This window comes from Syngnathus acus, chromosome 10 (assembly GCF_901709675.1).
Source record: "Syngnathus acus chromosome 10, fSynAcu1.2, whole genome shotgun sequence".
Classification (NCBI taxonomy): Eukaryota; Metazoa; Chordata; class Actinopteri; order Syngnathiformes; family Syngnathidae; genus Syngnathus; species Syngnathus acus.
In genome coordinates, this window is record NC_051095.1 from 26,360,568 (window position 1) to 26,374,144 (window position 13,577).

Sequence of the window (13,577 nt, forward strand, 5' to 3'; positions counted from 1 at the left end):
TGCACAGCTAAACGAATATATGACGATGAACACAGGACGTTTTTAACAGAGTTAAAGTTGTTTTTTGTTGAACGCTATGGCAAGCCATTCTGCCTGATATGTCGGACGTCATTGGCGCATTTAAAAGCTTCAAATGGTCAGCGCCACTTCAGCTCACTTCATGCCAATATCGATAAGGACTTTGCAAAAGGGACTGAATTTCGCAAGCACAAGTTTGGAGACTTTGAAAAGTCAGGCAGAAAAATAGGTACAGTTTTTCAAAAAAATTACGAAGCACTCAGAGACTGTCACACTTGCATTGTTTCAACTGGCTTGGAACATTGCACGGGCTAAAAAGCCATACAATGAAGTGGAGTTCGTTAAAATATGCCTCAGTGACGTTATTGAATTTTATTTTCATCATGCTGCTGAGAATGCGCGTAGGAATACTGTCCACAGCCCTGCTTGCTTGTTATGAAGACAAATTTAGTTGTTGCGTGCGCGCCCGCGCCTGCCTGCCTGCGTGCATGCACGTACAAGACCCACAATGCCCCGCGCGCAGCCAAGATGGAAGAACCCGGGAGCAGCGAGAGAACAATGTTTTGCCTCTAGATTTGGGGGGGAAACGGAGCGTAAGTTACGATCAATGCGGCCACGTTGAGTTGCACTTAGGCTAATGTTTACATTATGTACCAATGTCAAGGACGATTATGTCACCCAGCTTATATCATTGATGTGTTTCGATAGTTGTGGGGTCGTCACTAATTATTTGTGTTTAGATAAATGTCTGTTAAAAGAGCTATAATGGTGTAATTAATGATTAAAACTTGAAAGTATCTGTTTATTGTATTCGTTTATATGTTTAATAAAGACAAAGCCATCACATAACTGTTTTAATTATTTAGATTTTGATCTAAATTAGCCTTGAATAAAGACTAAGCAGTCACATGAATTAACAGAAAAAATGGACAGCCGGACTCAGACTCGGACTCGTGGTCAAGAGGCCGTACTCGGACTCGGACTCGGTGCAAAAATCCGACCGAGTCCACAGCCCTAATAGTAGGTCATCAAATCAGTGTCAGTTGAGTCTGTCAACTAGGTTGCCTGTAGTATTTTTAAGGTCCAGCAGATGTCAGCGCTCAGTGACACAGTATCAATACAGTTTGGCAATGTGTCGAAACGATTCACGACGCCTCATCGACCCATCACTAATACATATATATATATATATATATATATATATATATATATATATATATATATATATATATATATATAAAAAGTTAGAGTCCCATTGATCATCACACACACATCTGGGTGTGGTGAAATTTGTCCTCTGCATTTAACCCATCCCCGTGTGTGACTTTGATCCATCCCCTGGGGGAGAGGGGAGCAGTGAGCAGCAGCGGTGCCGCGCTCGGGAATCATTTGGTGATCTAACCCCCCAATTCCAACCCTTAATGCTGAGTGCCAAGCAGGGAGGCAATGGGTCCCATTTTTATAGTCTTTGGTATGACCCGGACAGGGTTTGAACCCACAACCTTCCAGTCTCAGGGCGGACACTCTACCACTAGCCCACTGAGTTATATACATATATCCATCCATCCATCCATTTTCTGTACCGCTTTGTCCCCACGGGGGTCGCGGGCGTGCTGGAGCCTATCCCAGCGGTCACCGGGCAGTAGGCTGGGGACACCCTGAACCGGTTGCCAGCCAATCGCAAGGCACACCGAGACGAACAACCATCCGCACTCGCACTCACACCTAGGGACAATTTAGAGTGCTCAATCGGCCTGTCAAGCATGTTTTTGGGATGTGGGAGGAAACCGGAGTGCCTGGAGGAAACCCATGCGGGCTCCGGGAGAACATACAAACTCCACACAGGGAGGGTCGGAGGTGGAATCGAACCGGCACCCTCCTAACTGTGAGGCGGACGTGCTAACTAGTGCACTACCGCATATAGTATATATATACGTATATATATATATATTTATATATATATATATATATATATATATATATATATATATATATATATATTAGGTGGTTGGATGGATTGATTGATTTACCACTGGATCCCACTGTGTACGTCTGTTTTGAAAGTTGATAATAGCAAAATCAATACTTGCTGCAAGTCTGTCAAGGTATTCAAACAATGTTTTAGGAAACATTGACAACTCCAAAACAAATACAAGCAGTGGAACCTCATCTGTTATTGCATTTCTTCCAGACTAAAGCCCAGCATTGCTGTGCTGTGGCAGAGCTCTGCCGGCAGTACAGGCATCTAGTTTCCCTGTCACATGAAAAGCTTCCTTTTATGTATCCTTGGATTAGGAGTAGATGGACTTCAGTTCTGCCTTCAACACCATTGTGCCACAACGACTCATCTGCAAACTCGACAAGCTGGGCCTCAGTACCTACCTCTGCAACTGGCTACTGGACTTCCTCTGTCAGAGGCCTCAGGTGGTACGTGTTGGTGACAAAATCTCCGCCAGCATCACGCTGAGCACGGGGGCCCCCCAAGGCTGCGTGTTCAGTCCGCTGCTCTTCACCCTGCTGACGCATGACTGCACTGCAACCTACATCAACAACCACATAGTGAAATTTGCTGACGACACGACTCTGGTGGGTCTCATCACCAAGGGCGACGAGACTCAATACAGGTTGGACATTGACCTTCTGACCACGTGGTGCAGGGACAACAACCTCCTGCTGAACGTCAACAAGACCAAGGAGATTGTTGTTGACTTCCGGAAGGGTCACACCCAACACCTGCCGCTGACCATCGACGGTGCTGTGGTGGAGAGAGTGAGCAGCACCAGGTTCCTGGGGGTGCACATCAGTGAGGATCTCTCCTGGTCCACCAACACCGCATCACTGGCGAAGAAAGCTCAGCGCCGCCTGTATTTCCTGCGGAAACTCAGGCGGGCAAGTGCTCCTCCAGCCGTCATGACTACATTCTACCGTGGCACCATTGAGAGCGTCCTCTCCAGTTGTATCGCTGTTTGGGGTGGTAGCTGCACTGAATACAACATGAAGGCCCTGCAGCGCATAGTGAACACGGCTGGTAAGATTATTGGTGCTTCACTCCCCTCCCTGAAGGACATTTACACCTCCCGTCTCACGCGCAAGGCGACCATGATTGTGAGTGATGTGAGTCACCCCGCTCACTCTTTGTTTGATCTTCTGCCCTCTGGGAAGAGGTACAGGAGCCTGCGCTCCCGCACCACCAGACTCACCAACAGCTTCATACTCCAGGCTGTTAGGATCCTGAACTCTCTCCCCCCTTCTGCGCAGCGTCCTGTACTTTTTGCGCTATATTCTGACTGTCTGCTGTATGCACACTTGCTCCATTTTTGCTCCTCTTATTTATTATGTTATTTGTTTATTTATTATTTATTCATCACTCTTATTTATTCATTGTTTGTGCCTTCTTGTTTTTATTTTTTTGTGTTGTTTACTTGTATGTATATTGTGTACTATGTTTTGTCACCGTGGGATAGTGGGAACGTAATTTCGATTTCTTTGTGTGTCTTGGCATGTGAAGAAATTGACAATAAAGCAGACATTGACTTTGACTTTGATAAATACTGACAACATTGCGAATGAAGTACGTGCATGTTTTTATATGATGGGAGATAAATGAGTAGGAATACCTGCGCATAAAGAGATACTTTGAAGGAAGCAGTGACATTATTCTATTCACCTAGAGTGCACAGAGAGAGCTTATGAACATGGCAAATATTTTACAACATGTGTAATTTATAGGGGTGTAAATCGCGGGTTTTGTCACGATACGATATCATATCGATACAAAGAACCGCGATACGATATTTGCCGATATCTTAAAGCCTGCTGTGATTCATTCACGATACATCACGATATAGTGCTCCACGATCGATATTTTTATTTTTTAAATAAAAAATATAGAACAATATCCTGATTTATAACGATTCATACGCAAAATCAACAAGGTACTGCAAACTCTTTATTTAGGAAATTACAAGAGTATTGTAGTATACAAAGTGCTTATTTTAACACTGAACTTTATCAAATTCCTATATTTTTTCTCATATAAGTAAAGAAAAATGAATATTCTTTATTTTTTTGTAATACCATTAACTTTAAAGTGCATTACTGAACTATTTATTTACAATAATTTTAATTGTCCGTTGAGCCATCTTTTCTTTGGAATCCAAAGTGCTTCCAAACGAATGTCTTGAAGCCCAAAGGGGAGCGAATTTCCTCGTCTTCTTGGACACTAGCCATAGCACCAGCCCAGGAGCCGCGTAGTTGTCGGCTCCCCTTTCACGTGCCTACTCTGCTCACAACACAACACGTACTGCTCCCGGAAAGAGGAAGCAAGCAACAATGAACTGGATTTCAAAATAAAGTCGCGTATTAGACGCTCTACGATTTGTTGGCATCGATGCTAAACGTAAACATCGATCTATATCGCCCGTTTTTGACCTCGGACATTAGACGCGACTTTATTTTGAAATCCAGTTCATTGTTGCTTGCTTCCTCTTTCCGGGAGCAGTGCGCGGCGTGTTGTGTTGTGAGCAGAGCAGGCACGTGAAAGGGGAGCCGACAACTATGCGGCTCCTGGGCTGGTGCTATGGCTAGTGTCCAAGAAGACGAGGAAATTCGCTCCCCTTTGGGCTTCAAGTCATTCATTTGGAAGCACTTTGTAATTTCCTAAATAAAGAGTTTGCAGTACCTTGTTGATTTTGCGTATGAATTGTTATAAATCAGGATATTGTTCTATATCGATCGTAGAGCACTATACCGTGATGTATTGTGAATGAATCACAGCAGGCTTTAAGATATCGGCAAATATCGTATCGTGGTTCTTTGTATCGATATGATATCGTATCGTGACAAAACCCGCGATTTACACCCCTAATAGATAGACAGACAGACAGACAGACAGACAGACAGACAGATAGATAGATAGATAGATAGATAGATAGATAGATAGATAGATAGATAGATAGATAGATAGATAGATAGATAGATAGATAGATAGATACGACTGTACATGTACTATATTGTACCCTTGACAATTGGATGGCCATGCCAAGCAGAGCCACAAACTTTGTATTGATTACCCACACACATCCGGGAACTCCTCCGTAACACTGGTGTTAAGTAGGGCAGTCATTTTCTCTAGTCACTGATACGTGCTTGTTTCTTTTGGTCAGTTTGTATCTTTTCATGTCTTTCTCTGTAAGAGTAGAAATAGAAAACAAACAGCTAAATTGCAACCGTCAAATGGGAAAATGTTGTGTGTCGGAAGTTATTTTCTTACTGTTATTATGTTGGTTCGGATTTCTGTAAGTGAACAATGTCGACAGTGCTTTACCGTATGTACATTTAAATGTACGTATCAGTGACATAATCCATTTTAATGAAGTTGAGGAGGCTTCCTGTTTCTCCTTGGACATCGGGCTATGGATTTAAATGTGTCTTCCAGCTAAAACCTGCAGCCTCATTTTGCCTCTTTGGAAAGGGTACTGAAAGGCCACAACCCAAACAAATAATCGACATAGTCTTATAGTTACATGGTATCAAATTCATTGAGTAACCTGCATTTCTCCAAACAAAGCAAAGCTGTGCTTGGAGTGAGGTCTAGCTTTTTTCATAGGAGAGGTTAAGCAAATACTTTATTGATCAAGCAGGACATTATTGAGTTAGTCTCTTCAATCAATATTTTCCTGTTAACTGTCAGTCTACCTTGCTGCCTCATTCTAACTCAAATGTATTTCTGGAGCACTTAATAAGCAACAACCGCAGCTGTAACAGTGTTATTCCATAAGATCAACAAAATACAACAGCAACAACCAATATAAGCAAAAAGCAATTAACTAGTCTTCACAACTCTTTTCATGCTCTTTTCATGCTGGGTGTACTTATGAGATGTTGAATGAAGCAATTCTGCATACAAGTGTGAAACTGTAATTTCTATGTTGATTGTGACACACCTTTGTGTGTACGGCATATACAGCTGTATGCAAAAGTTTGGGCACCCCTTATTTTTTTCTTTTTTGATTGATTGATATCTTTATTTTGAACATCCAAAACAAAAACAAAACAAAAACAAATAACACTCTAAAGTGCCACATATACTAAGTCCATACAACAAACAAACAAAAAATAAACCAACATAAATAAATAAATAAATTAATTAATAATAATAATAATACATAAGTAAATAAATCAATAAAGAATGCTCGAAAAGGAGTAGGAGGAAGCATAGCTTTTTAGATTCCTACCCCTTTCTCACTTTATCCATTAAACCAATGATTCAACATATACTGTAATTCTACAACAGAACACAAGTAGACACACTTTCACACTTATTTTTCTGTTTCATTTTTACTTGTGTGTAGCCCTTTGGCACTTTTAGCCTTTGTACCCGCTAAACAACATATTTTTGTACATTCTTTTAAACTAGTGGATATTTGGACTTTGCTTGAGTTCCTCACTTAGATTGTTCCATAGTTTTTTTAGGTTATAGTTATACAGAAACCTTTTAAGGTTGTTCTTATGTTTAAGATTTTGAGGTTGTGATTCCCCCTTAACTTATAACCTCCCTCCCGATTCCTAAATAAGTTTTGGATATTTTCTGGTAGTTGTTTTGCTTTTGCCCTATACATGATGATTGCTGTTTGATAAGATACTATGTCAGTGAATTTCAATAGTTTGGATTGTATGAAAAGTGGATTTGTGTGTTCCAAGTAGTTGACTCTCTCTCTCACACTCCAGCTTGAGTTCCTTCCCCATCAGAGATGAGACATTCCATATCTCCAGAGCTAGCTTCTGAAGCCAGAGATCGGACTGCCAAGGCCCCCTTCTTTTGACCACTGCCGAACTCATACAGCGCCTGAGCGTTTTATTATTCTTAAAAAACACGGTGTGGCTCAGTGGTAGAGTGGTCGTCTCCCAACCAAGAGGTTGGGGGTTTGATCCCCACCCATTGTGACCAGGTCGAAGTGTCCTTAGGCAAGAGACTGAAATCCTTCTTGCTACTGTGGTATATTTTTATTCTGGTATCATGCAATGTATATCTCACTAGTAAGCCTAAGTGTGACCGGGTCATGTTCGGATCAGGTTCGTGTGGGATTATTTGGGGCTTGGTCCAGGAACGTAGACTCATTGTCACCAGACACATCTGGTTTCCATTAGCAACTAACAATATATACACCGTGTAGAGTTGGGGAAGCTGACTGGGGGGGTCATAGGTCATCCAACAGCCCCGTGTGCGCGCACCCGAGTGAAGGGAAGCGCGGGGGTATAAGTTTTAGGGCGAGAGTAGACAAAGAAACTCGACATTTTGGCTAGGGCGTGAGACACTTCTCTCTGACATCGGTTGAATAAAATCTTTCCCCAATCAGCCGTGTGTGACTGAAGTTTTCCTTCCCCAAGCCAGCCACTTTTTCACCGTTTGCTTGGAAGACCAGCTGACCACCAAAGAGAATTCACCACAATTTTTGGCGTCATGAACAGTTCTCGTGTTCTTCGGGAAGCCCTCGCCCGCCTGGGTGCGAGCATCTAGCGTCCGGCCGGCTGAGGTTAAGGTGAGAAGCTTTCACTCACAGTATCGCGGTATGCTCGTGCCTAGTGTGGGGGGGAGACGGAGGGGCTCCTAAGGGGGACAGTTAATGGATCTGGTGTGCCTGTGTCTGGCAGGGGGGGATTTGTCTCCCCTAGCTGGATGTCGACAAAATGTGGATTTTGAAAGGGGGGAGTGGCCCCTAAATAGAAACAGCAAAAAAGTAAAATAAAAAAATAATAAATTGAAAAAAAAAATAATAATAAAAATGGAACAGTAGCATAAAACATAATGGGGAATGTGCACAACAGTGTGAGTGACATGTCTGGTGAGAATGATGAATGAGAAAGAAGAAATGCCCCGAGAGAGAGGGCACGTGAAACAGGACAGGATGTCTGGGACATCGCTGATCGGCTGTCACGAGAGAAGGATAATAGAAAAGTCCCATAAAACGTGGACTTTTGTTTGGTAACAGATCCGGATGAGGATGTAAATGTTACCTGTGTGAATGCGGCGGAAGCACAGATACGATTGAACACTGCTTGCGATAAGAGACGTGCGCCACCTAGCCCCCGGAGGGAAAATTCCTGGGACATGCGGGGATGTTGAGATCGGACCCAATGGCCATACGGGCCGAGTGCGATTGTTGAGATGTTCGGTGGCGGCATTTGTCTCTGTCAAGGTCGCACAAAAAAGGGAGGCTTGCTGCAGACCGCAAATAGGAGAAGTGCGCAGCCTTGGCATCCGTAGCTGTGTGAATGAATGTGGGAGAAATACCGGCCAGGTCTGGGTCCTAGGAGTGCCGAAGAGAATGAAGCGCGCAGACCACGTTATTTGGGCACTGATTGAATTAGAATAGTTTGTGGGTTACAAGGCTCCTTGGCGGAAAACTGCCGTATTAGCCTCTTAGATAAACTCTGTGGGCTAAATTACCGAGGTGGGCTGGTCCGTTGCGGTCGTCTCCATGTCGACACGGTTCGATCTCGATTGTCGAGACGCACTGTAATAGCATGCACGTCTGTCAAAGTTCGATAAATTTGCGCCTGCTGCAGACCGCAATTGGGACGAAGGTGCGTGCGCGGCGCTTGTATAATGGAAAACGTGGAAAAAGAGGCCTCTGGGGGTTTAATATTGGTATACCATGCAAGAAAAGTAATTTGTGTGCACACTGAAGTTAAAAATCTGCAGTATAAGGGGAAATACAAAGCGCTCTTAGGGGAAACAAAGACAAGAAGTGCAAAGGGCATGTTTGTAAGTGCACCTGCGCATGGTAAGAAGCCAGAGAATGACCAAACCACATGGAAGCGGTTAGTAAGAAGCTACATGAGTGATGGATTCGAATCCTTTTGTCTGTGTTCTGTGTTCGTACGTAATCTCTGTAAGGTTTGTGTCAGTCTGTTGTCGTTCGTCTGAGCTCTGTGTGCGCGCTTTGTGTATGTGGGCGTGCGTGCGGATGTGTGTGTGTGTGAATGTGCGTTTGTGTGCACGCTCGGTGTGTGTGCGTTTATGTGCACACCCTGTGTGGGTGGGGGCGTGTGAGGAGGAAGACGGCATGGATAAGAGAATGTTCAAGTAAGGAGGGGGCCCGGTGGGCTCCGAGGCACGTGGAATGGCGCTATACGGGCGGGGGTGGGGGGCGGCGGGACGCGCGGGCCTGGCCAGACCGTGGCGTCCACATTGATACGCTGAACCCCCCCCCCCCCCTTGTTCAGGGGCGCTGTGCCGAGGAGTCCGCAAAGGTGGGGCCGGGGCCCCCCGGGATTGGTCAATGTCGAGGAGAACTGAGACAAGATGAGGGGATATCAAATGTTGATGAGCAAAGGATGCATGACTAACAGTGAACGTGCATGATTGAAACTGAAACATCACTGGCACTAATGTTTAACAGTTTGCCAATAGGTGAGAGAGGGGCATGCTTGCACTACTCATTAAAATACTAATGTATGTGTACCTGTGTGTCTTAATAAAAAGTTAGGCCATGGCAGCAATAATTTATGGCAGGACGCCACACATTCGGCCCGAGACCGATAGGAGGAGGGAGAAAGTGAAAAAAAGGGGGTTCGCTCTTAAATTATGAGGGATCCTGTCGAGAGCGGCCAGCGCCCCTAGTCCATCTGGCAACTAATGAGGAATTGAGAGATTACGTTAAATTGAACAAGGCATTGCTGATTGGACAATTTAGGCAAAACAAAAATGCTAATACTATTGTGTTTTCGTTGGGGCTTTCCTCAAGACTTCTATTATTCCTTTTTGCATAACAAATCCGAGACGGTGGAGGCACATGTCTCCTCCCAGAGGACAAAGAGACACCGACGGAACTTCCAGGTTGTCTGGGGAAAAGGTTCGTGGAGCGCCGCATCCAAATTCTTAAGGCCGGTGTGATTTTGTCCACAAACTCTTGTGTGTTACTTTCACTCGGGAACAAGGGATAGCGGGCTTGACAACAGACTGATCGACGTAAACTGATGTACGGTTGATTTTCAAACAGGTGGCATCTTGAAATTTTTAATCTTAGCACAGGGATTGTTGGGTGGTCATAAATATACAGAACCAAATACATATATCAGAATAACATTCTTGTATAACGGTCTTGTATAACATCTGAAGTTGGCAAAATCTGATTGCATTTTCTTATGTGTTTTTGTTACCTCTGGTGCTTGATTATTTACTGATTGTTAAAAAAGAAAAAGGGGTACAGGAGCCTTACCAGTCCAACAGTGACCCCCATAGAGGTGGTGTTGAGAAATGACCCGCTTATCAAAGGGGTTAAAGAAATTTCAAACAAATGGAACAAGAGATGGCCTGACATTGAGAGGCCTTGGTCGGTGGAAGGGACTTAACTGGGAAGTAATTGAGATTATACGTTTACTCGTATCAACATACAAAGCAGGAGTCAAAAAAGGGAAAAAAAAGGGAAAAGAGAAAGGAAAAAAGGGAATTGGAATTGGGATTGTTGAAAATATTTGACGAACAGGGACAAAAATTGGATCAGGAGCTCAAACAGAAAAAAGAGGAAATCACGGCTGATGTACTGAAGAATGTGGAAGAGGCTAGGAAGCTAATGGAAAAAGTTAACACACCTTTCTCACATGTGGCCCCGGTTAAGAGTCCCCCGCCATATGATGTGAGTGATAAACGTGATAATGTCTATCCGCAACTCCCGATAGTTAACCAAGAAGGTAGCTATCAGTTGGAGACCGAAGACAAGGGCATTGTCGAAACCAGAAGAGCTAGGACCACCATTGTTATGCGTCCTAGCCTGACCCATAAGAGAAATAAAACTCGATCTGTAACAGAGGGGAGACAAGGGTCCACCAAGAGGGAGCTACAGGATGATAGCCAGAGCGACACAGAAGGAGCAGTGGGGGGCTACAGCCCCGTAATCAAAAGCATTTTGAGAAGAGCGGAGAAAAAAGGACGCACCCCAGGGAAAAAGACAAGGGCAAGGAAAGATGTAAGCGGTACGGAGAGCGGAAGCTGCGAGGACAGCTGGGGAGACGAAAGCCCTGTGCCTACCTCACGCTCCACCCCAGTTGCCATGGAGGACTGGAGAAGGACCGCTTTTAGGAGCATTAAAGCCAGAAAAGAACAATGCCTGGAAGAATTGGAATGGAGCGTGGAACCAAGAGAGCAAGAGGAACTGGAGGAACAGTTGCAAAAGTTAGGGGTGGCCGAGCTTGAGTTGAAGAAAGTGCCATCCAAACTGCCAGAGACACCTTTTGGCCGGGAGCAAGGATCAATGCGAGCAAACACAATTCTGCCAATGGTGGTGAGAGGACAACAACTGGAATACAAGCCATGGCAGAGCTCGGATATATGTCAGCCGTCCTCGAGAAGTTGCCCACCATCCAAGACGGAGCGCATCCGTGGATATCCAAGTTGGAGGAATGTATGGTGGGAACTCAGTTTGGAGTGGGAGACATTAAGAGGCTATTAGCTAATGTCGTAGGAGTTCATGCCATGAGGGACGTCTTGGGGAAGGCAGGGCTTCAACGCTTTGCCACAACAGCAGGAAATGACTCTGAACTGTTCGCAGCAATCCGGGGCCAGATGTGGGGAGCACTGAAGGCAGCGTACCCGACCAATGTGAACCCGGACAATATTGTACTCGAGCCCCTGGGACCAACAGAGAACCCCCGCTCATACGTGGCAAGAGCTTATCAGACTCTGAGACATGTCACGGGGAATGACCCCGACACAACCCAAATGGAGAAATCTATCTTGCGAGGGAAGGTCCAGATGGGTCTGCCTCTGCTGGTGAGGAGCAAATTGTCTGAGGTCGTGGGGCTGGGGAGCATGGCCACTAATGTGTTCACCGATCACATAGCACATCAAGTTGAATGGTTCAGGAAGAAAGAGCTGGCTCAAAAAGAACAGGATCAGAAGATGGTGAGGAGATTGAACCAGGTGCAGCTCACGGACAGTAAGAAGGAGAAGAAGGAGATGGTCATGGTGCAAGCCCCACCTCAACAGATCTTATTGCAGCCCCCGCAGCCCTCTGGCCAACCACCGCAGGTGGCCATGGCAGTGCCTGTCAGTCTAGCACCCCAATGGGGGCACAACCAAACCCAGTCCTGGGGCACCAGAGGGCGTGGAAGCAAGGGAAAGGCAGGAAAGTCGAAACTCCCAGGGGGCCCGGAACAGAGGTCTGATGCTTGCTATAACTGTGGCCAAGTAGGACACTGGGCCCGCAACTGCAGCATGCCCACTAGAGGAGGCTTCGGAGGGGGGTTCAGTCAACATCCCCCGAAACCCCAGGGCCCGGTAAGCCCCTTTGGGGGCCTGGAACCTGGATTCTAGAGGTGCCCGGATGGCCCAGAGGGGGGATGTCAGTTGGTAGAGTCAGGTCCGGAACGAGAGCCAACAATAACAGTGAAAGTAAACAATCAACCGTTGACAGCAATGGTTGACAGTGGAGCGGCTTTCACTTGCGTCCGGCCTGAAGACGCTTTTCATCTCCCCATGTCCGGTCATTTTGTACGGACAATAGGGTTCAAGGGTATAAAACAGCTGATCCCTTCCACAAGACCAGTAAAGCTCTGCTGGAAAGACCAAATGATAAACATACCAGTTTTGGTATCGGACCGTACCCCAATTGCCCTCCTGGGCAGAGACGCCCTGTGCAGATTGAACTGCACCATTAAGTGTTCTCCTGATGGTTGTGTGGTCGAGATCTCACACGAGACATGCCATAAGGTGCTGATGCAGTCAAGACTCCGAGAAAGTACGCCTACACTACAGTGTTCTGGATCGGTGACATCAGCAATGACCTGTTGGGGCCTTTCAGGAAATGGGAAAGGTTCATTTATGCCAACGCCTACGGAGCAAGGGTCCCCAAATATCCGTATCACTGCACACTCCAATACTCCAAAGACTCAACACAGTCCCAGGCGGACGAGTGGTTTCAGCGACAACCCCGCGAAGTACAACTAAACGGAACCTGCATCATTCTGGCACCACAGGGAGTGGCCATGAAGATGCACAATGACGGATACCTCAACAAGGAATTCAAAGTCAAGGACAGCGTCCCCCATGTGACCTTGATGGTGTCAGAGGACTGTGAGCAGCAAAATGTGGGAGAGATGATGATGGAGGCGGAGACACTCAAATTTGTCCCACTAAAGGAGAACAATGCCCTGTGGGTGAGCGATGATAGACGATTTATGATAATCATGATTTCAGCACAAGGATACGGACGACCTCAAACGGTGCAGCTGTCACACGAATCCGTCCTTAGTGTGGCAGCGGACCGTCTCCAAGAGGAGATGCTGCAACAGGTGCCCGATTATGTGTGGTCACGCCATAGTACGGACATTGGACTTGTAAAGTCAGCACAACCAGTAAAAGTGGATCTTCGGCCCGGCTGCAAGCCACCGTGGAAAACACAGTACCCACTGAAGGAGGAAGCAGTGCGGGGGATTGAGACACAGATTGAAGGATTGCTTGTGGTGAACGTGTTGACAATGACAGAAACGCCTCTTCGCAACACGCCAATATTGCCGTTGAAAAAGCCAGACAATTCCCACCGGCTGGTACATGATCT

General features: G+C 45.7%; 1 protein-coding gene across 1 annotated transcript in view; it reads right to left on the minus strand.

Annotated features, from left to right (window-relative positions):
* tctn1 (tectonic family member 1) overlaps positions 1–13,577 on the minus strand; it is a 1,200,810-nt gene that overhangs the window by 112,314 nt on the left and 1,074,919 nt on the right. The gene's annotated exons all lie outside the window — the stretch shown is intronic.